Source organism: Leucopleurus acutus (genome assembly GCF_964270905.1).
Source record: "Leucopleurus acutus genome assembly, chromosome: 20".
Taxonomy (NCBI): domain Eukaryota; kingdom Metazoa; phylum Chordata; class Mammalia; order Artiodactyla; family Delphinidae; genus Leucopleurus; species Leucopleurus acutus.
This window is the reverse complement of record NC_139162.1, coordinates 2,102,878-2,125,180: the sequence shown is the minus strand read 5'-3', so window position 1 is coordinate 2,125,180 and position 22,303 is coordinate 2,102,878.

Below are 22,303 nucleotides of genomic sequence, written 5' to 3'. Positions count from 1 at the left end.
CTCCCCAGTAAAAAGTAATGCAAAACTTAATCCAGGGCTTCGCTGCTGGCGCAGTGGTTGGGAGTCCGCCTGCCGATACAGGGGACACGGGTTCGTGCCCCGGTCCGGGAGGATCCCACATGCTGCGGAGCGGCTGGGCCCGTGAGCCATGGCCGCTGAGACTGCGCGTCCGGAGCCTGTGCTCCGCAACGGGAGAGGCCACAACAGTGAGAGGCCCGCGTATCACAAAAACAAAAACAAACAAACAAAAAACTTAATCCAAAAATGAAGACCTAAATAGACATTTCTCCAGAGAAGATATACAGATGGCCAACAGGCACATGAAAAGATGCTCAACATTGCTAATTATTAGAGAAAAACAAAACTGCAATGAGATATCACCTCACATTGGTCAGAATGGCCATCATCAAAAAGTCTACAAATAATAAATGCTGGAGAGGGTGTGGAGAAAAGGGAACCCTCATACACTGTTGGTGGGAATGTAAATTGGTGCAGCGACTATGGAGAACAGTATGAAGATTCCTTAAAAAACTAAAAATAGAGCTATCATATGATCCTGCAATTCCACTCCTGGGCGTATATCCGGAGAAAACTCTACTTCATAGAGACACATACACCCCAGTGTTCATTGCAGCACTATTTACAGTAGCCAAGACTTGGAACCAACCTAAATGTCCATCAACAAATGAATGGATAAAGAAGATGTGGTATAAACACACGTACACACACACACACAGGAATACTACTCAGTCATAAAAAATGAAATAATGCCATTTGCAGCAAGATGGATGGACCTAGAGATTATCATACTAAGTAAGTCAGACAGAGAAAGACAAATATTATATGCTATCACTTATATGTGGAATCTAAAAAAAATACAAATCTACTTATTTACAAAACTGAAGCAGACTCAAAGACATAGAAAACAAACATATGGTTGCCAAAGGGGAAAGGAGAAGAGAGGGATAAATTAGGAGTTTGGGATTAACAGATACACACTACTGTATGTATAAAACAGATAAACAATAAGGATTTACTGCATAGCAGAGAACTATAGTCAATATCTTGTAATAACCTATAATGGAAAAGAATCTGAAGCTGTATACCTGAAACTAACACAACAGTGTAACTCAACTATAGTTAAATTTTTTTAAAAAAGTGATGCAAAGTATGAGAGGTCCCTATTCCTGGGAGCTTTCATGTCCACACACAGATGCCTGGAACTACAGCAGTGATCATGTGAAAAGCAGGCCAATGTGCTAAGGATGGGAGGAGCAGAAAGAGAGAGTTTTGGTCCCCAGTGACATCATTGTGCCCCTGGACCAGCCCTGGGACTGCCTGCCTTTGGACTGCTCACAAGCATTGGTAAAAATACTTCGCCATTTAAGCCATTTTTGGTCACATATTCTACTACCTGCAGCCCAAACAGTACTGATACCGATGCCAACATAGGAGAAGGCTGGAATTTCAAAGAGATGAGGGCAAATTCAGAGTGATCTGCCTAAGATTTAGAAGGTAGAAACCTCGGGGTAGCCAGGTAAGGATTTTTCCAATTCAAGGAGTGGCAGAGAAACAGGAAAATTCTTAGAAAAAAATGTAATTGACTAAAACTGGCCCCCAAAGAAATAGAAAGTCTGAACAGTTCCACAACCAATAATGAAATTGAACAGTAATTTAAAATCTTCCCACAAAGAAAACACCAGTCCCAGTGAGTTTTACAGAAGAGCTCTACCAAATATTTAAAGTCTATCATTCTAGTCTCACAAAACTCTTCCAAGAAATACAAAAAGAAGGAATAGCTCCAGACTCATTCTGTAGGGCCAGTATAATCTTGATGTGAAACCTGACAAGAGTAAGAACAGAAAGTTATAGGTCAAAATCACCCATAAAAATAGACCCTAAAATCTTACACATAATATTAGCAAACCCAATCTTCAACATATAAAAAAATAATGTATCATGACAAACGTAAATGTATGCCAGGAATACAGGAGTGAAGTAACATTAGAGAATCTATAAATGTCATTCATCACATTAACAGGTCAAAGGAGAAAAACCATTCCATCATTCATACAGATGCAGAAAGAGCAATGGCTAAAACTCAGCATCCTTTTATTATAAGAAGTCTTGAAAGAGTAAGAACAAAATTAAGGGCTTCCCTGGTGCTTCCCTGGTGGTGCAGTGGTTAGGAATCCGCCTGCCAGTGCAGGGGACATGGGTTCGAGCCCTGGTCCTGGAAGATCCCACATGCTGCGGAGCAGCTAGGCCCGTGTGCCACAGCTACTGAAGCCCGCACACCTAGAGCCCATGCTCCACAACAGAAGAAGCCACGATAATGAGAAGCCCGTGCACTGCAACAAAGAGTAGCCCCTGCTCGCCGCAGCTAGAGAAAGCCCACGCGCAGCAACGAAGACCCAAAGCAGTGAAAAATTAAATAAAATTTTTAAAAAGAACAAAATTAAATTTTCTTAATATCTTAAGCCTATCTACCAAAATGCTACAGTACACATAATTCTTAATGGTGCACAAGATAGTTTTGTTTTTTTTTACATTTAAAAAAATTTATTTTATTTATTTATTTTTGGCTTTGTTGGGTCTTCATTGCTGCGTGCAGGCTTTCTCTAGTTGTGGCGATCAGGGGCTACTCTTCGTTGCGGTTCGTGGGCTTCTCATCGTGGTGGCTTCTCTTGTTGCGGAGCACGGGCCCTAGGCACGCGAGCTTCAGTAGTTGTGGCTCACAGGCTCAGTAGCTGTGACTCGTGGGCTCTAGAACACGGGCTCAGTAGTTGTGACGCATGGGCTTAGTTGCTCTGCGGCATGTGGGATCTTCGCGTACTGGGGCTCAAACCCGTGTCCCCTGCACTGGCAGGTGGATTCTTAACCACTGCGCCACCAGGGAAGCCCAAAATAGTGTCTTTAAAATCAGGAACAAGGAAAGGATGGGTGTCTCTTTGCTTCTGTTTAACATTGTATTGGAGGAGCTACCAGCATAGGAAAATAGGAAAAGTAATATTTATCAGGGTTGGAAGGGAAGAAACAAAACTATCATTGCCTGTCAGATAATATGACTACATTGGAAAACTAGAATCTACAGAAAAAATTATTAGAAATGAAAAAAAAAGAGTTTAGCAAGGTAGTGTCCAGTCATTGAAAATTAAAATCTAAGAGCCCAGCGTACAAACAGAGCAACCGGGAACATGATAGGTGAGAGGCACAGGGTTCTATCTGCAAGAGCTGAGCCCATCACAGAGCCGCTGGTCCCCAGAAGAGGTTCTGCCCAAGGACAGAGCTGCTTCCGGGATGTGGGTGGGTCTGAGCCCAGGCGTAGCTCTGTGGTTCTGGCTGGTTGGAGGGAAGGCATGGGAGGGTGGGGAGCAGGGCTGTTCCGCGGTTGGTGCCAACTGTGAGTGCAGCTAGCGTGGCTCTTCTCTGCTCTACGTGGCCTCATCCTCGGTGGACAGGTTGGGCATCTTGGCGGCCTCCAGAGGGTGAGAGTGGGCACGGCAGGGTCTCTCGGGACTGAGATCACAAGTCACACAGCATCACCACTGCATCTCAGCTCCCCAGCCGTATCATCTCCTTTGGCAATTTACCCCCCAAATCTGCAGTTTTTTCCTCTGTACGATTTCCTACTGCTGTTGTCACAAATCACCACAAACTTGGTGACTTGAAACAGCACAAGTGTATCATCTGAGGTCAGAGGTCTAAAATGGTCTGCAGGCTGCATTCTTCTGGAGGATCTAGAAGCAAACCCGTCCTCGCTTTTTCCAGCCTCTAGAGGTGCTGCATCCCTGGCTCGCGGCTCCTCTGTCTTCAAGGCCAGGGGCCCGGCATCTCCTCTCCTCTCTGACCTCGCGCCTCCCTCCTGTAAGGACACTGGCGTTGCACGTGGGGCCCACCTGGATACTCCAGGGTAATCCCCTCCTCTCAGCATGCTTAACTTAGTCACATCTGCAAAGTTTCTTCTGCCAAGTAAGGTAAATACAGCTTCTGAGGATTCGGACACGGAGATTGTTGGGGGCCGCTGTCCTCTCTGCCAGACTCTCACCCTTTCTTTCTAATCTGGTAGTTTCCAGACTTTTTCAAACATATACCAATACAAGTTAAAAAAAAGAGCGTGGCCTAACATATGTAATGAAAGACCTGGGCTTTGCAGCCAAACACCTGGATTCAAGCCCTGGTCCCACCTCCTGGCCGTGCTGCCTTGTCCAGACTCCTTAACTTCCCCATACTTCCACCTCCTCACCTGCATGAGGCGGGTGGTAGTTTCCTGCGGGAGCCTCAACAGACGGGCACAGACTCGGTGGTTTAAGCCACAGACATTGTCTTACCGTTTTGGAAGCCAGAGGCCCAAGGTCAAGGTTCTAGTGATTCGGTGTCTGGAGAAGACTCTCCTTCCGGCTTGCAGACTGCCGCCTTTTCTCTGTGTCCTCACATGGAGGGGAGAGAGGCCAGCTAATCCTATGAGATCTCACTAATCCAGTGGGACCAGGGCCCCACCCTTAGGACCTCATTTCCTCTTTATTACTTCCTTGTTCCAAATGCAGCCATGCCTTGTTCCACTGCGCCACCAGGGAAGCCCCCAGAAGGCAGATTCTTTACCACTGGGCCGACAGGGAAGTCCCAGCTAGGTATTATTATGATTATGCATAAAGCCTGCATCTGTACTCTGCTGCCACCATTTAATGCACATCATCAAATCAGCTTGTGAGTCTAGTGCGGGGGACACAATTCAGTCCATAGCAGGAGGTAATGGTACCTTGCAGAGCTGTGAGGAGTAAATGAATGAATACCCGTAAAGAGCTTGGAGCAGGGCTGTGGCACACGGGCAGTACGAGGGCTAGCTATTATTAGTATTATTTTTAAATCAAAGGTCAAGTTAAGTGCTTCCTTTTTATTTATTTATTTTTAAATATTTATTTTCTTTTTTTTTGGCTGCGTTGGGTCTTAGTTGAGGCATGCGGGATCTTTCATTGTGGTGCTCCGGCTTCTCTCTAGTTGTGGTGTGCGGGGTTTTCTCTCTCTAGTTGTGGCACACAGGCTCCAGAGCACATGGCCTCTGTAGTTTGCAGCACATGGACTCTCTCATTGAGGCGCAAGGGCTCAGTAGTTGCAGCATGCAGGCTTAGTTGCCCCTCGGCATGTGGGATGTTAGTTCCCTGACCAAGGATCCAACCCATGTCCCCTGCGTTGGAAGGCGGATTCTTTTTTTTTTTTTTTTTTTTTTTGTGGTACGCGGGCCTCTCGCTGTTGTGGCCTCTCCCATTGCAGAGCACAGGCTCTGGACACGCAGGCTCAGCGGCCATGGCTCACGGGCCCAGCCACTCTGCGGCACGTGGGATCTTCCCGGACCGGAGCACGCACCCATGTCCCCTGCATCGGCAGGCAGACTCTCAACCACTGTGCCACCAGGGAAGCCCCCAGAAGGCAGATTCTTTACCACTGGGCCAACAGGGAAGTCCCAGCTAGGTATTATTATGATTATGCATAAAGCCTGCATCTGTACTCTGCTGCCACCATTTAATGCACATCATCAAACACCAAAGAGAAATTTTAAAAGGATGAGGTGAATTGAAGTTGAAATGATAATAGTTTCTTCCCATACTTTTAACAGACCTTCTTTCATATATATGCCTTGGGCTTCCCAGTGTCTGCGTTTTCCAGACATGATCTTGGTGTTTGAGAAAATGCTCGAGTGAAGTGTGGGGAAACGCTGAAGACCTGCTTACATCCCTCCTAACACAGGCTCCCAAGTCAAGGTCACCCCACCTGCTGAGCCTGACACCATAGCTGACGACATGGAGTTCTTATATTCACGAGGTCAAAGTCACCACACCAACACCCACATTCCCCAGCCCGCAGTTCCTATCTTCTTCCCTTGAGATGAAAAACCATTTTTTTTTGTTTGAGACTCTTATGTCACACCCAGGCCACCACTCTGTTTAAGGGGGGACGCCCTTTGACCTTCACCACCGGTGCCAGCCTCCCCCCACCATTAGCACAGCGACCCTCTGGAGATACGAGTCTTGAGGCCCAATTGCATGAGACCTGGATTCATTTGGAAATGTGAAACACTTATTTCCCAGCTCCTTCTCATGCATTTCCCCCCCTTTTCTCAGTTGCCCACGAGGTGGACAGCAGCTGGGCTGAGGGTCAGTGAAGCTACCCCGAGGGCTGCTTCTCGGAGAATTTGAAACCCCTGCCGCCCTTTGGGTCGGGGAAAACAAATTCACGGGTTTCCCAGGAGTTGGTGCAGCGTTGGAGCAAAACACTCTGGAATCTGGTTTGCATTTCCATTGCCTCTGGCCGAGTCCCTGCGTCCTCTGACCTTGGCAGCGCTAGGATTAGAAGGAGAGAAGGTTCCAGCCTCCATTCCTGGCTCTCTCCCTTCCTCCTGCCTTGTTTCCTCTTTCTCCTTCCTTTTCCCCCATTTATCTGTTTTTTTGGCTGCGCTGGGTCTTCCTTGCGGCGCGCAGGCTCTCTACTCTCTAGTTGTGACATAGGGGCTCCAGGGCGTGAGTCCACTCATCTGTTTTTAACTGAAAAATTAATGTATGCAGATGATGAAACCAAACCCAAACCCTACAGAAAAGTGTGCAATGAAAGTAAGTCTCCCTCCAGCCTACCTCTTCAGGGCGCCAGACCTGCCTTCACACAGCGAAGCAGAGTCATCTGGTTCTTGTGTATGTTTTCAGAAATCGTCTCTATCCACGTCCGTTCACTCAGAGATATGTGTATGTATACGTATCCCATGTACGTGTGTACACACATGGACGTTCACGTTTGCAGTGCATCATGCATTTCTTACAGAAGCAGGAGCATCTCTACATCTTGCACTTTTTCATCAGTTTATCCTAGAGACTGTTGTGCATCGGCTCAGATAACCCAGCACTTCTTTTTGTCTGACTGTGTGTTTGTTGTTGGTATGTGGGTGTCAAGCTGTATGTATCCAGCCACCCTCCCGGCAGACATCAGTCCCCGTCTTTGCTATAGTAAACACAGCCTCATGGACGTGGCCGCTCGCACGCCTATGCAATATGCCTCGGCACACACAAGCCAGGCGTTGGTCAGAAAGTACCCCTAGAGGCAGGACGGCTGCACGGAGGGACCCACCCAGTCAGTGCTGACAGCTGTCATTTCACTGCCTTCCAAAGAGGCTGCCCCACTCCCATGCCCACCCACCATATGTCAGAGCAATGCCCAGCCCTCCTCTCGACACCATGCAGCGCGCCACGTGCCAGAGGCCCTGCGGGCCTCCCACCAGAGAACTCACCCTCGTCAGAGAGCAACAGCGTCCATCGGCTTGATTTTCAAATGACTTCACCACAGATCACCTCCTTCACCCTTGGATTGGGAATGTGAGCCTTCCCTGGAAACACTGATATTAAAAAACACAAAAAGCTGTCCTTAGGACACAGACAGAATTGCTGCCTGCACCAGGGGAGCCAGATAGACTGGGATCCGGATCCACAGACCCCAGCCCTTCCGTCCCGCCAGAGCTCACCCAGCAAGACCAAGACATGAAATAGGCACCGTCCTCGCCAGCACAGAAACAGCCCCTCTGCACCCTCCTCAGTCTCCAAGTCCCCAGAAGGGACTTGGAGCCCACCTGCCCGCCCAGCCCCGGCTCAGCGTAGCCAGCTGGGTGCACGCATGTCAGATTCACAGAGGTGGAACACTCCCAGCTACGTTCTCTGAAGGAGAAATGGCTGCAGAATCGGAGGAGACCGCCCTTACCACTGGACGGAGTCAGGTTTAAGACGGACCTCCCTTCCCCGAGGGCCACGCTTCCGGTGGACAGTGGCCTGGCCTGCTGGTCACCACGAACCACCCTGCAGAGTCCACCCGTTCCCACCCCAACGACTGATCTAGACATTATTTATAGACCCGAACTCCACGGAAACCATTGTGTCTGCTGTTGCTGTGGCAACGGGATGAGAAGCGGGTGCCAGGCGAAGGCGGTTGACGTCTACCCCGCAGCCCGGCTCACAGGTGTCATCAGGGGTCATCCGGGAATGAGAGGAGGTTTTCCGTCGCACGTCCCATAGGGGCTGGTTCATGTCCCAGAAGCAGCACCACCTCGGTGTGGAGCTGCCGGCTGCCTGTTAGGTTTCATCAGACCTCTTGATGAAACCACCCAGAATGACATCCCCCAGCCTGGCTGAGCTGCGGCCAGCCCAGGAGCCTCTCAGACCCTGACTTCTCACCCCAGGCCAGCTGCCTCAGGCTCCCGGAGGGCGGGGCCCAGGAATTGTGTTTAATTTTCTGGATTGGTGGCATCGGCAGTCTAAACATGCAGAGGGCTTGTGACTTCCTGCACCCTGAGTATCTGCTTTCATTACTTTCATGTATTTCCTTCTTTTTAAAAAATTTTAAAGTATTTATTTATTTTTTGCCGCGTTGGTTCTTAGTCGTGGCACACGGGATCTCTCGCTGTGGTGCGCGGCTTCTCTCTAGTCGGGGCGCACGGGCTTAGTTGCCCCACAGCATGTGGGATTTTAGTTCCCTGACCAGGGATCGAACCGGCATCCCCTGCACAGCAAGGTGGGTTCTTAACCACTGGACCGCCAGCAAAGTCCCCATGTATTTCCTTCTTGACAGAGGTGCAAGCATGTATATAATACACGTTCTTATCCTTCCCCCTTCAAAAAACAAGGATACCGCATCTACTGTTAACAGTCTGTTCTTTTTTTTTCCCCACTCTAAATGCATGTACTTTTTTTTAATTGAAGTATAGTTGATGTACAATACTGTGTTAGTTTCAGATGTATAGCACAGTGATTCAGTTATATATATATTCCATATGTATAGTATAATATATATATTCCCTTTCAGATTCTTTTCCCTTATAGGTTATTACAAAATATTGAGTAGAGTTCCCTGTGCTACACAGTAGGTCCTTGTTGGTTATCTGTTTCATCTATAGTGGTGTGTATATTTAACAGTCGATTCTAAAGGTGTCCCCGAAGCAGTAGCTGCTGCTCCCTCCTTTTCCCAACCACAGCTGTGCCGTTTCCTTTGTGTCGATGACTAAGGAATCGTTAACCCAGATCTGTTTCCTGGGACAGGTTGCCCAGAAGCAGAGCCTACCATGATGATTTGTTTTGAAGCGACAATTAGGGAGTGAGGGAATCTGGACAGGAGGGACGGAGGCCACGTGAGGATGCCTAGGGAGCAGGTTTTCACACTCCTACCCAAGCCCACCGTCTTGGTGAAGGGCTTCCTGGAGTGATATAAATCGCAGGCATCTCGCTTATGCAGGCAGGTGCCCTGCAAGAGGCAAGGCGGTTGTCCAGACATAGCGCAGGTGCCAGCCACTGGAAGTGTGGACACACCCGCACTCTGGGTACACGGAGACGGTACGAAGGGCTCCAGAGATCCCTGGCGGATCCTGACGGTATCCGCCCCACTGCTGAAACCGAAGCTGCTTCCATTGTCTGTGGTTCAGACTGGCAGCTTCTCAGCAGCTGGAAAGCAGGATGCAAAGGCACTTACCTAGTTTAGGGACCATAAATGACCAAGTCATCCTCTGTTTACGTAGCGCCCCCATGAACAAGACATTGTGAGGGGTCCTGGAGGCCTGGCCCCCAGCGGGAGCATCAAACCTGTGGGCACAGTTTCCATCAGTGGGGCGGCCCTGCGTCCTCACGGCAGATTCTCAGGAAGAGGCTGCCGGCTGCACTGCCCAGCCTTGGTGTGTGCCGAGCCCTGCTGCCAACATCACTCTGGTCCTCAGCTCGTCTTATTTATCTGTTCATGGAGTCGGCGTAAAATACGTTCATTGGTGATTACTTGGTAATTGATTCTGACATTTGATACTAAAGTCCAAGGCCTGGGAGATAAGCAGAAAATCCTTGTAAGTGCTGGCAGAGATCGCGTTACTGAGGTCTCTTAACAGCCTCGTAGTCACTTGCTGCCGCTTCCCACCTAGGCCTGCCTCGTGCGGTCTGTAAATCACCCTGCACGTGGAGGCTGGATCTCAGGAAGGGGCCGCGTGGTCCTGCGGAAGCCACGTGTTTCGCGGACCAGAGGCGTTTCTGTAAGGAGTTCCTCATAAGGATTTCCGACCCTTCCTTGGCCACCCGTTAGTACAGCGTTCCCAGCCCCGTGTGGATCTCGCCTTTGGCAGGAAGGGACCCTCATTTTCTCCCTAGCGAGTCATCAAGCCCACGCTGCAGGTGGGACCTGAGGCAGTCCGTGGGATGTCTGTGCAAATCAGAAGAAAGGTACCCCTATCTGGACTAAGTTTAAAAAGGCACGGCCTTCTGGGTGGAGGAAGTTTAAAGGGCGCCCTGTGGTTATAGGGGCTCAATCCTTTCGGGCTGCTCGTGCATCCGTGCAGCCTGGTATAGTAATTAAGGTATCGACTGCAGTGCCCTAGCAAAGGAAACCAAAAGAGCAGAGCCGGAAGTGTCTCTGTCTGTCTCTTTCACGTCAAGGTCAAGCTGACTTGGTGCAACTCCTCACCGGTGGCTCCCCTGTCCTGTGGTGCTGCCTTTCTCCGGGTGCAGGTCGGGTCCCCCGGGGGAGATCTGCAGGAGGAGGGTCCCGGGGGTTCTGCCTGGCCAAGGGAGACCCTCACTGTGATACAGCCTCCACAGGTCTCACCCCGCAGGGAGCTCCGAGGCTGGGTGGCCCTTCAGGGGTGTCCTAAGCAAGGCGAGGGGCTGGGCCTTTGCGTCTTGGACCAGAGTGGGTATGGCTCCAGGCAAGGCAGCTGTCTTCAGCTGAGGGTATTTCTGGAAAGGCTGTGTCCCAGAAGGGCGGGTACGAGCTCTCCAGTCCAGAAGGGTGGCCCGGCTGGTGGACACACAGTCAATCAGGTACACAGTGCGTACCTAGTGGGCTCACGTGGGCTGCGTTCCAGCCGGCAGGGAGGGAGGGAGGGAAGGCGGGTCCTGGTCTTCAAGGACATGGTTCAGAAGCTTCACAACTCCCCTCCTCGCAGGTCCCTGGCCAGAACTCGCTCACATGGCTGCATCCCCCTGCTGGGAGTTGCAGTGTTGACTATGGGCACCCATGTGCCTGTTGGAAGCCAGAGGCGTCCATCCGAGGGAGAGACGGGCAGAGCATAGTACCTGGCACAGACGCAGCCCACCCAGAGCCCAGGTGCTCAGTACCTCCTTGAGCGAGCAAAGCGGGGGTGAAGGATCTGGCCACCCACTGTATATAGGAAAAGAGGGTGTTTTCTCATGGTTCAGGAGGACTCAGAGGGATCATGTGTGTGTTAGTTTCCTGTGCTGCATAATAAATTGGCACAAACTTAGCAGCCGGAAACAACCCCCAGTACTGTCTCGCAGTTTCTGAGGGTCAGGAGTCCAGGCTCAGCTGGGCCGGGTCTCTGCTCAGGGTCTCTTGGGCTATGATCAAGGTGTCAGCCGGGTTGCGTGCTCATTCGGAGGTTCGACTGGGAGGGCCCAGCTTCCCAGCTCGCTCTGGCTGTCGGCAGGATTTATTTCCTCGTGGCTAAAGGACCGAGGGCCCTGCTTCGTCCCTGGGTGTCAGCTGGAGGCTGCTCTTGGGCCCTCCCCATGGCAGTTCATAGCCTGGCTCTTTCCTTCTCTCTCACTCCCTCTGCTAAGACAGAGTCTTGTATAATGAAACGTAACCATGAGAGTAACATCCCATATTCTCATGGTTGGAAGCAAGTCACAGGTCCTGCCCACACTCGCAGGGAGGGGGCCACCCTAGGATGTGTCTGCCACAGCATGAAGTTGTGAAAACACATTCGGGAGGCCTGGGCTCCAGATCCAGTTCTGCTACTGCTGTGTGACCTCAGTCAAGCCACTCACCTTCTCTGGGCCTCAGTGTCGTCATCTGGATGGTAAAGCAGTAGAGGCCAACGGTCTTTAGCGTCAACATTGAAACAGATGCACTTTTTTCTTACATTCAAAGAACATGTTTAGCAGTTCTATTTTTCGTGTTAATTATACGAATGCTCCCAACTGTGGCTACGAGAGCCAATGGTAACAGAGAACTTGTTGGTGGAATGTTTCCCGTTCACTTCTGTGATCCTCTCAACGGTTCTACACTGAGGTATTGCTGTCCTCACTCTGGAGTTGCCGAGGGGCCTGCCCTGGACACCCAACTAGCAAATGGGCGCTGGGCATAGGCGGGTCTGACTTCAAATCACCTGCCCTTCCCGCTAACGCCCTCTGTCCCTTATTGGCAGCTGTCTCCTCTCTCTGATGGAATTTAACTTTCAGCAGGAGGGGTGGGAAGGGAGGAGGCTGCCTCCCTTGACCTTGATAAAGCGCTTGGGAAAACCTGGGCCTCGCCTCGCCTTCCCGCCCCCTCCCTCCACCTTCCTGCTTCCATCAGAGCTCAGGGCAGAGCCAGGAGAGGCATGGGGATGGTTTGACTTTCCGGCAGCAAGGTTGGCCCTCGAGTGTGCTGACCATCATCGTAAATCTTTATGACATCTCATCTCGAGGAAAACAATGATCTGACCCAGACACAGTACTCACCAGTGAAATTGATCCTCACTGGAACCTGCTGGCGCATTTGCCTGCCAGGGCCTTCCTGACTTTTACAGGGGTTCCTATCTCGAGTGATGGGCCTCAGCGGGTTCTGAAGAAGAAAGGGTGGCCCTTGGTCTGTCCGTCAGGAGACGCACGGCACACTCACATCAGGGTAACCTGAGGAGGGCACTGACGGGGTGTGATTCCCAGAGGTGTGGGCAGGCAGGGGGCCAGCAGGAATAATGCAGTAAAGCTGCAGAGCTGCTACCTTGGGGTAGCAGGGCCTTGGGGTAGGAAGGCGGGCATTGCTGGAACCGGGAGGGGGAGGTGTGTGGAGTCCACCGCCTTGACCGTCAAGGGATACCCTGGCCCGAGGCAGTCCTACAGGAAGGGATCCAGAGACTGACCGCCCGGCCCTCACTCTGCACCTTCATGCTGACTACACCAGGGCCCCCGGGGGCAGCCAGAGGCCAGAGAGCAAGGGTGTCCCCTTCCACTGAAGGCACAGGCCAGCTCCTGGGGCAGGAACAGGGCGCATAGGGTGCAGCGTGGTTCCGGTGTGGAGGCTGAGGGCGGAGCAGGCATTCGTGGCTGGGTATTCCTGTCAAGCTCTGTGGCAGGTGTGTGTGGCAGGCTGAGAAACGTGGCCAAGATCACACGGTGAGCAAGTTATCAGAGCTGCTGCGTCAGCCAGGGCTCTTCAACAGCAAGCAAGAGCAGGGGGCGGCAGGGGCCTGGGGAGAGCGGAGTTATTCTGCGCCATCGACAGAGGAGAATTTGGAGTTGGGGGGTGTGGGCAAGGCGGGGGAAGTGAGGAGAGCCAGGGTGCAGAGAGGAGAAGGGCTCAGCGAGAGGGCAGGACACCAGGTGGAACCAAGTGGGGGGCACTGTCTCTGGTGATTCTTTGACAGCAGGTTGGCTTTTGGCAGCAGAACGGTCTATAATGGCAAAAAAGCAAAATGCATAAAACTTTTGCGGGAAAAAGCTGTATCTTATGACATTAAAGTAAGGAAGGATTTCTTTCTTTTCTTTAATAAATTTACTTATTTTTATTTTTGGCTGTGTTGGGTCTTTGTTGCTGTGCACAGTCTTTCTCTAGTTGTGGTGCGCGGGCTTCTCATTGTGGTGGCTTCTCTTGTTGCGGAGCACGGGCTCTAGGCGCACGGGCTTCAGTAGTTGTGGCACGTGGGCTCAGTAGTTGTGGCTCACAGGCTCTAGAGCACTGGCTTAGTAGTTCTGGCAAACGGGCTTAGTTGCTTTGCGGCAGGTGGGATCTTCCAGGACCAGGGATCAAACCCATGTCCCCTGCATTGGCAGGCAGATTCCCTGCGCCACCAGGGAAATCCCGGGAAGGATTTCTTTAACAAAATCCCCAAAGCACAAACTGTAGAAGAAGAGATTGTTGACTTTGACGTCAAAATGAACAAGCAAGTGGAAGAGGAGAGACGTGCCTGGTGGGCAAAACGCAGGTCCCGGCCAGGCACCAGTCACGGTGTGGCCCTCTCCTTGCTGGCAGGTTGGCAAAGCTCAAAGAACCCGAGCACACCAGGTGATGCCAAGGATGAGACCACAGGCGGCTGGTCCTTTGCTGCGGAGAAGGTCCCCGTGTGCAGTGTGCAGGGGCAGAGGCCACGCCCGCCGGAGACCCCACAGTGACCTTCCAAATGCGGCCGCAGGAAATGCTCACAAATGTGTAGAGACACACGAACGTTCGCAGTGGAATCCCTTGTAGTAGAAGCAGCCTGGAAGCTTCCATCAGCAGGAGAAGGAGTCAAGTGACTTCGGGGTCACCACCAAGGTCTCTTCTCCCCTCGCCACCCTCCTGTCACCGGGCCAGGAGCGGGGAACACACGAAGAACGAGGTCGATGACCGCCCTAGGGTTTGTGGCTTCAAGGGAGGAACCCAGTGACAGTGACAGGGGCCCTGGTGTGAGGACCTCACAGCCAAGAGCTTTTCTGGAATGTTCCCACCCATGCACTACCCCCACCTTCCAGCAGGTGGCGGCACCAGGCAGTTTGCAGCAGGGTCGGGGTGCGGGGGGGAGCCCTCCCAACCCCCTGTATGCAAGCTGGGGACACTGAGGCCTGAGTTCTTCCTACCTCTGCTGGCTTTCCTACTCCCAGAATCTTCCTTCCACACCAGGGGGTTTGTTGCTGTAGGTGCCACGTGTTCATGGCCCTTGTTCTGTGCTGGGGGCTCCCTCTGGAGTTTGCATCCCTGAGAGGGGAACAGGTGTATGCCTGATGGGAAGTGCCTGGCCCTGAAACATTGCCCTCATCCCACACCCAGCACAGTGTCCATGAAATTGTGTCCCCCCAGAGATGTGTTTGAGTTCTAACCCCATTACTTATGGATGTGGCCTTACTTGGAAACAGGGTCTTTGCAAACGTCCTCAAGTTAAGACGAGGGCATGCTGGCATAGGATGGAGCTCCAAATTTTGGAGCCCCAAATCCAATGTCAAATGTCCTTATAAGAAAAGACAGAGACAGACACACACCACGGCAGAGACTGGAGGGATGCGTCCACAAGCCAAGGAGCACCAAGGATGGCCAGCAACACCGGGATCTGGGAGGGGCAGGAAGGACCCTCCCCTGGAGCCTCCAGAGAGCGCGGCCCTGCCCACGCCTCGATCTCAGGCTTCTGGCCCCAGAATGTGGGAGAATAGGTTTCTGTTGTTTTAAGCCCCGTGGTTTGTGGTCCTTTGTCATGGTAGCCCAGAAAGCTGGTGCAGAGGGCGTGCACCGGAGTAGGAAGGGGGCAGGCCTGGTCCAGCACCCGGCTCACAGCAGCCCTGGGGCGGGCTGGCTCCAGGGCTGCCTGTCCTCTGAGACCTGCTGGGCAGTGGCCACGCGTGGGGAGGTGGTTCCTCCCCAGACTCAGCACAGCTCTCTGTTCAGGGGCAGACCTCTTGGCCAGCGCTTTGTGTGTGTCCTTCTCCCTCCCTGGCCCCGTGTGTGCTCTGAGGACATGGCTGCGTCGTGCTCCAGGATGAGGCATGGTCAAGAATCCTGCCTCTGCTGCTTATAAGTCTGAGCAGGGGACTTTACCTCTGAGCTCAGTTTTTTCATCCGTAAAAGGGGCTGGTTACACACAGCTCATCATGCTGTTGTAAGGACAGAACCAGACACTGAAGCACGTGCATACCAGGTGCTCAGTAAATGCCCCATAGCTACTGTAAGTATCAAATGCTTCTCAAAACGATGGACGAGGGAACAGACAAGAGACGGCCAACTCCTTGATCTCCACTGGGCAGTGTGACCGGCCCCGGACAGGGAAGCTGGGGTGGGTCAGGTGGGAGGGTCAGAGCATTTGTCTCTGGCTGGGCCCTTACTCAGAGAGGGTTTCACTGGAGAGCAGTGAGGAGAAAGCCCGTCCATGTGTAAGATTCACCCTCAAAAGACTCCTGGAGTTCCCGTGCTGTTTGGGGGTTAAAACTCAGGTATTTAAGGGAAAACAGAGGTTCCGCTGGAAGAGTGTTGGAAACACATGAACAGATGCTGTGAGTTTCCCGGGTGGAACATGAGAGCTTCGGAAGCCTTGAATACACCTGGAAGATCTCTGAAATAGGGTGGGATGCAAGGCACGCGTCGGATTGTGTAGTTTTCTGGCAACGCAGGTTGGAAATCCAGCTTCAGAGACTACGCTTTTCAATGCTCCCTGCCTTAAAATTCACTCACAAGGATCACAACAGCACCTGCAGGCAGGGGAGCGCAGAAGGCCTGGGGGCCTGAGGACAAGGGTGCCAAAAGGAGACAGAGGGGCCGAGGTCTCCCTCCGCATCGTGGGCCTGCCCCGTCCAGCCCTCCGGAGCATCCCCTGCGGCCCGAAGTATTTGCTTCCGTTCGTAGGAGGAATAGGGAGCTGAAGCCCTGGTTATGAGAGAAGGTTGAGTTAGACTTTTGTTGCTTTATTTTCAGGTTAGGTCTTTCCATGGGAGTCCATGGGCTGCCTCCTAATGGGGGCGCTACAGCCTGGATGTGAGTGGACACAGAGCCTCTCAAAATAAAGCTGTGACTCTTGTTAGATTGGTCACTCACTCAAACTTCAACTTGGTGGGTGTGGCTGTTTTAAATGAAACATGGGCCCAAAGGTCCCTGTACATCTTCTCCGTAGCCGATTCAGATTCTCAGGCAAGGCAGGCGAGAGCACAATCCCAGATACACAAGGCGCCTTTGCGTGAAGATGTCGCTCTCGGTGTTAGTTACCATAGAAAATACTGGAAACAACTGACATGTCCCATCATAGCAGCTGGCAAAATAAATGCTGCTGCTTTCCTGAGATGAAACATTATGGGATCATCAGAAAAGAGGGTTAGAAATATTAAAAGGGGCCTGTCCTATGATCCAGCAATTTCACTTCCCCGAATTCATCTCGGGGATGAATTGGAAAGTGTGCCAGAGTTTCACAATTATTGTGAAAAATTGGAAACCACTGTCACCCAACAGAGACTTGGTTGAATAAACTGCTGAACTTGGGTAGAACAGAGTGGAATGCAGTTTTAGGGTAGAAACAGATGAGCAAGTTCAGGACTCTAGTGAAGGGACAATGTAGAAGGTGCTGGTGGGGTTAAAGGAGATTCACATGGGAGACAGAAGCAGCCCCGGTCTGGGTCGGGGTAGGCTTCCAGGCGGGAATGCAGCCCCTGCCCAGGCAGAGCCGGATGTGGAGGGGCCAGGGGAGCGGCAGTCATGTTAGAAATTTGGCCACCGCATTTAAAAATGTATATGTGGGACTTCCCTGGTGGTGCAGCGGGTAAGAATCCGCCTGCCAATGCAGGGGACACGGGTTCGAGCTGTGGTCCAGGAAGATCCCACATGCTGCGGAGCAACTAAGCCCGTGCGCCACAACTACTGAGCCTGCGCTCTAGAGCCCGCGAGCCACAGCTACTGTGCCCACGTGCCACAACTACTGAAGCCTGTGCGCCCTAGAGCCCGTGCTCTGCAACAAGAGAATCCACCGCAATGAGAAGCCCGCGCACCGCAACGAAGAGTAGCCCCGGCTTGCCGCAACTAGAGAAAACCCGCGCGCAGCAACGAAGACCCAACACCGCCCCCCCCCAAAAAAGTATATGTGTACATTCAAAAATCCTAAATACAGTAGATTTCAGTGTCCTTGCTCTCCTAATCTCAGTGGAGGTATAAGACTATAAAATGAAATAAAAAACATCATATGAATATATGTATATATGTGAATACGTGTGTGTATATAAAATGAAAAAAATATATAATAGCAAGCACATATGTAGGTATGATCTTAAGTTTGTAAGGGAACAAATATATTGATAGGTAGAGTTTTTTTTTTTTTTTAATCACAGTCTGGCCAAGTGAACGTCCAGCGGTGACGGTGACAACCCCAGGCGTTGGGGTTGAGGGTGATCTTTTTATCTTCTCTCTCATCCCACTTTTCGGTCTCTGAATATTTTGCAACAAGTATGTACTATTCTTACAACCAGAAAGATGGCGATTTTGCAATAAATGCATAAATAAATGTTGCAAGGATAAGCGGTGTTTGCCAGGATTACGAAATCGCGTGGACAGATGCTTACTGACACACTGTGAAGTGGACGAGGAGGACAGGCTGCCCACACGTGTGCCCGCGACCTGGCAGACAGAGCTGCCCGCCTGGGGAGACAAGGCCCCTGGGGCCTCCCCATCAGGGCCGCGTGGGAGGGCCTGCTCTGCCCTTCCTCTACGCTCAGGTTTTCTTTAAGATCCACACCCCAAAATTAACCAAACGGGCTTTTGAAAGAGGACAGGGAGGGTCAGCGGCAAGGAAGGGAGCTGGACTCCATTTCCGGGTGACAGGAGGGATCAGGTCAGGTCTAGACGGTTCTGTAGGATGGGCCAGAGAGGCCTCTACTGTGAACTGCAGCCAACATTCCTTCCCAGGGCCTCCTGCAGAGCAGGTTTGGCTCCTGGAGCCTGACCCCCGAGATGATGTGATGCTTACCGTCTCCTGCAAGGGCTTCTCCCGGGCCAGGGCACAGTCCTTGCTGGACGCCACTGCCCTGCCTTTGCTCCTGATGTGAAATGCCCTCACTTCTCCACTCTGCCCGGGGGGGAGGAGTGGCTGGGCTGCTGTGTGGGCAGAGTCCCTTTCCACCCACGGAGACCTGCCAGCAGCCTCAGGCTGCACCACCCACCCCCAAATCCCAGCCGTGGCAGCTGGTTACTCACAGCTGGGTGATGTCTCTGCTTCCCGGCCGGCCAGCGCTTTCCCATCCTGCCAAGACTTTCAGGAATACAGCTGGGATGGCTGGTGACCTGAGGGGTCTGGCTCTGAGTGGCCTTCCTGGCTGGCTGGGCCCAGGGCCATGCCAGGCACAGAAACAGCCTTGGTCCTCCCCAGCTGCCCAGAGGGGAGCCTGGCTGCAGGCTCAAGGTCTGCGTGGCCCTGACAGGCCTGTCCCTGGCTCAGGGCTGGCCTTGTCTCCCTTCCAGGAGGAATGAAAAGCAAAACCTCAACCTTTAGGCCCAAGGGTTTCCAGGCCGGCGGGTGGGGGGCTCAGGCTCGAGGTGCAGAGGCCACGGCCCTCTGACAGCCTCGACATGGTTGCTCACTGCCACTGGGGCTCAAGAGGCTAAAAAATTCCCACCGCTCAGGGAGGACAGGGTGGGCCCAGAGCCCCTGCCAGCGCAGCCGAGGGCAAATGCCCGTGGGCTCCCATGGGGCTCACGGAGGGACTTCAGAGGTCGATGAACTTAGACAGGAAGGAAAAATTACGTCCTTGTTTTCACCAACCTTTCCCTGATGCACACAGGCCCCAGACTCAGTGTGGGAGTAGACCTCAGGTGGGGTTATATCAGCCCGAGTCAGGGCAGGCATCTCAGAGCAACACCATCCTCGCCTCCAGCCTTATCCCCACTTTACAGATGAGAGGACCGAGGATGGGCAGGGTGACGTCATTACTCAAGGTTCTGCTTGTGAATAGTGGATCAGGATTCAAGCCCAGGTCCATCTGACCTCAGTGCTCACGCCCTGGACCCGTGCACCAGAACATACCATCCCACAGCTTCTGGTGGCCCCCCCAAGGTCCCACCCCCAGAAGGAGGGACAGTCACATTAGAGCTTGTTATTTAATGTGCTAATAAAGATATACACATCACTAGATCTCAATCTAAAATAATACTTTTATATAACTGTTTTGTTTATACCCTATGAATTTTTTTTTTTTTTTTTTTTTTTTTTTTTTTTTTTTTTGCGGTACGCAGGCCTCTCACTGTTGTGGCCTCTCCCGTTGCGGAGCACAGGCTCTGGACACACAGGCTCAGCGGCCATGGCTCACGGGCCCAGCCGCTCCGCGGCATGTGGGATCTTCCCGGGCCGGGGCACGAACCCGTGTCCCCTGCATCGGCAGGTGGACCCTCAACCACTGTGCTACCAGGGAAGCCCTACCCTATGCATTTTAGTTTGTGCTTTTAAAACATTATTCTGAGCAGGGATCCATAGCTTTCACCAGAATGCCAAAAGGGTCTATGGCACAAAAAAGGCTAAGAAGATGCTTTAGAGCATGCCTGGAAAATGATGGCAGTGAGGAGGAAAATTGCCAGTTTTCCGAGGCAGGGATTTGCCTCTTCAGTTCACTGCTCTATTTCAGCATCTAAGTGAGCTCCCACTCCGGGGAGCGCCAAGGGCGCCTCGGGGAAACTTACAGCTTTTAACCAGCCCCCACCCCGTTATCCCTATAGACAGACTCCCTGGGAACCACCCCCCTTCTGGTCAGGGTGCTGCCAGGGCTCCTCTCCTGCAGAAACCCTGGGGCGGCTGTGACCCTTGATGCCCTCCCGAGGAAGGGATGAGTCCTACAGGGTGGACACAGCACAGCTCTGGGCCAGACTAGCCTGGCCCCCACAATTTACTGGGTGACCTTGAGTAATGTCTCTAATCTTTTGAACCCTTGGTTTCCTCATCTGTAACATGATTTAATCAAACTTTAATAGAAGTGTTCTGTACTCGCTCACACATATCTGTGCGTCCGTCCATCCATCCCCCGTCTGTCCATCCACCTGTCCGCTCATCCATCCACCCAGCCTTCCATCCATGCATCTTACTTTTCTGTATTTCAGGGTATGTACATCTCTTCCTAAACACTTCAACATGAATATCATTAACAAGGCTTTAATATTTCAGAAGCTTAATCTTACTTCTGGATACGCAGATGACCAAGACCTGCCTCCCCCTTGCTTCTCCCCACTTCCATCCTGCAGTCGCAGGCTGAGAGACCCTGAGCCAAGGACCAGCAGGACCCTCTTAATTCCCACCCAGACCCCTGGTTCCTGGCAGACCCTCTTCCATGGAAAACCTGAGGACAGACAGGAGCTGGTGCCTTAGCTCACTGGAGGCTCGTTTCTCTCCAAGGCTTCAGCGTGAGCCGTGTGCTGCTTTTCTGCTATGGAGACATATGTGCAAATTCTCCCCCTAGACGTCCTGCCATCTCTGGTTCTGACGCAAAGCTCATCACCTTGGACCAGCTGCTCCTAGAGGTAGCGAGCCCCCCATCACTGGGGTTAAGCAAAGACTGAAACGGCTCTGGAGGGGGTGGGAGGATGCCAGAGAGAGGATTCAAAGCCACAACAGAGGTTGAACTACATCAGGGTTTCTCAGCCTTGGCTCTGTTGGTGCTCTGGGCTGGATACCTGCCGTGGGGCGCCCTGTGCACTGCTGGATGGTTTGCAGCCTCCCTGGTCTCTGTCCACTGCATGCCAGTAGCACCTCCCACCCAACCAGAAGAGCAACCAAAAATGCCTCCAGCCATTGCCAAACGTCCCCCAGGGGGAACTCGCCCCCGTTGAGAACTCCTGGACTAGAGGACATTGAAGGTCCGTCCCTTCTGTCTTGAAATTCCATGATTTATCCTGCTCCCAGGATGTTCCCTGCCCCCCGCCCCACCCCCCGCATAGTGCTGCATCCTTTCTGTTGCTATGGAAACTGGGGATTATCTTGCCTCTTCTATTTCTCTTTGCCCCACTCCTTTGTGCCGCCTTTCTACCGACAAACCCATGTGTGGAGCCCAGGGGACACTAACACACAGCCCTGTTTGCTCTCGTGTCAGACAGGAGCAGTTGTAGCCAGACCTCCCGGGGCGGATTGAGGATTGAGCGAGAGGTGCCGGGAGAAGTACAGCAAGGTGCGGCAGGCACAGGGCACGGCAGCCGGTAGAACTGGGATGAAAGTCGGCGGGGGCGGCCGCAGCAAAGGAGAGTGCCCAGGTCTCGCTGGGCGGGCAGGGGGCGGACACCCGACCTGAGGTTGAAGGAAGGATTTTCCGCGGAGAGGAGAGCCGTGGTTTGCAAGAGCAGAGGTGTGGCGGGGCTGGACAGGGTGCTCTCGATGCAGAAGAGACTAGTCTGGGGGAGGTCCTTGCCCCTGGAGGCAACAAGCCCTCCGAAGGCTTTTAAGCAGGGGGTGAATAGATCTATTGGGGGTGAGAAAGGGGCAGGGAGGGGACTGGGAGGCTGGCGGGAGGCAGTTACAGCAGCCCGGGAACTAGATGGTGAGGGCTGGTCCCAGTGGTGATGTACAGAGGAGGGGCTGGGTAGGAGGAACGCAGCGGGGACCCAGGTACTAAGAAAAAGGAAAAAGCCAGGGATGGGGCCAGGTCTCCTGAGGGCGAGGCAGACTTCCTAAGGGCGGAGCCAGGCCTCCTGGGGGTGGGGCCAGACCTCCTGGGATGAAACCAGACCTCCTAGGGGTGGAGCCAGGCCTCCTGGAGGTGGGACCACGCTTTTCTGGGGGCGGTGCCATGTAGCCTGGGCTGGAGACTGGGGGCGGGGCCAGGTCTGGGGGCGGGGCCAGGCCATTGACCGGATGGAGAAGGCAGACAAACAGTATCTTTAGAGA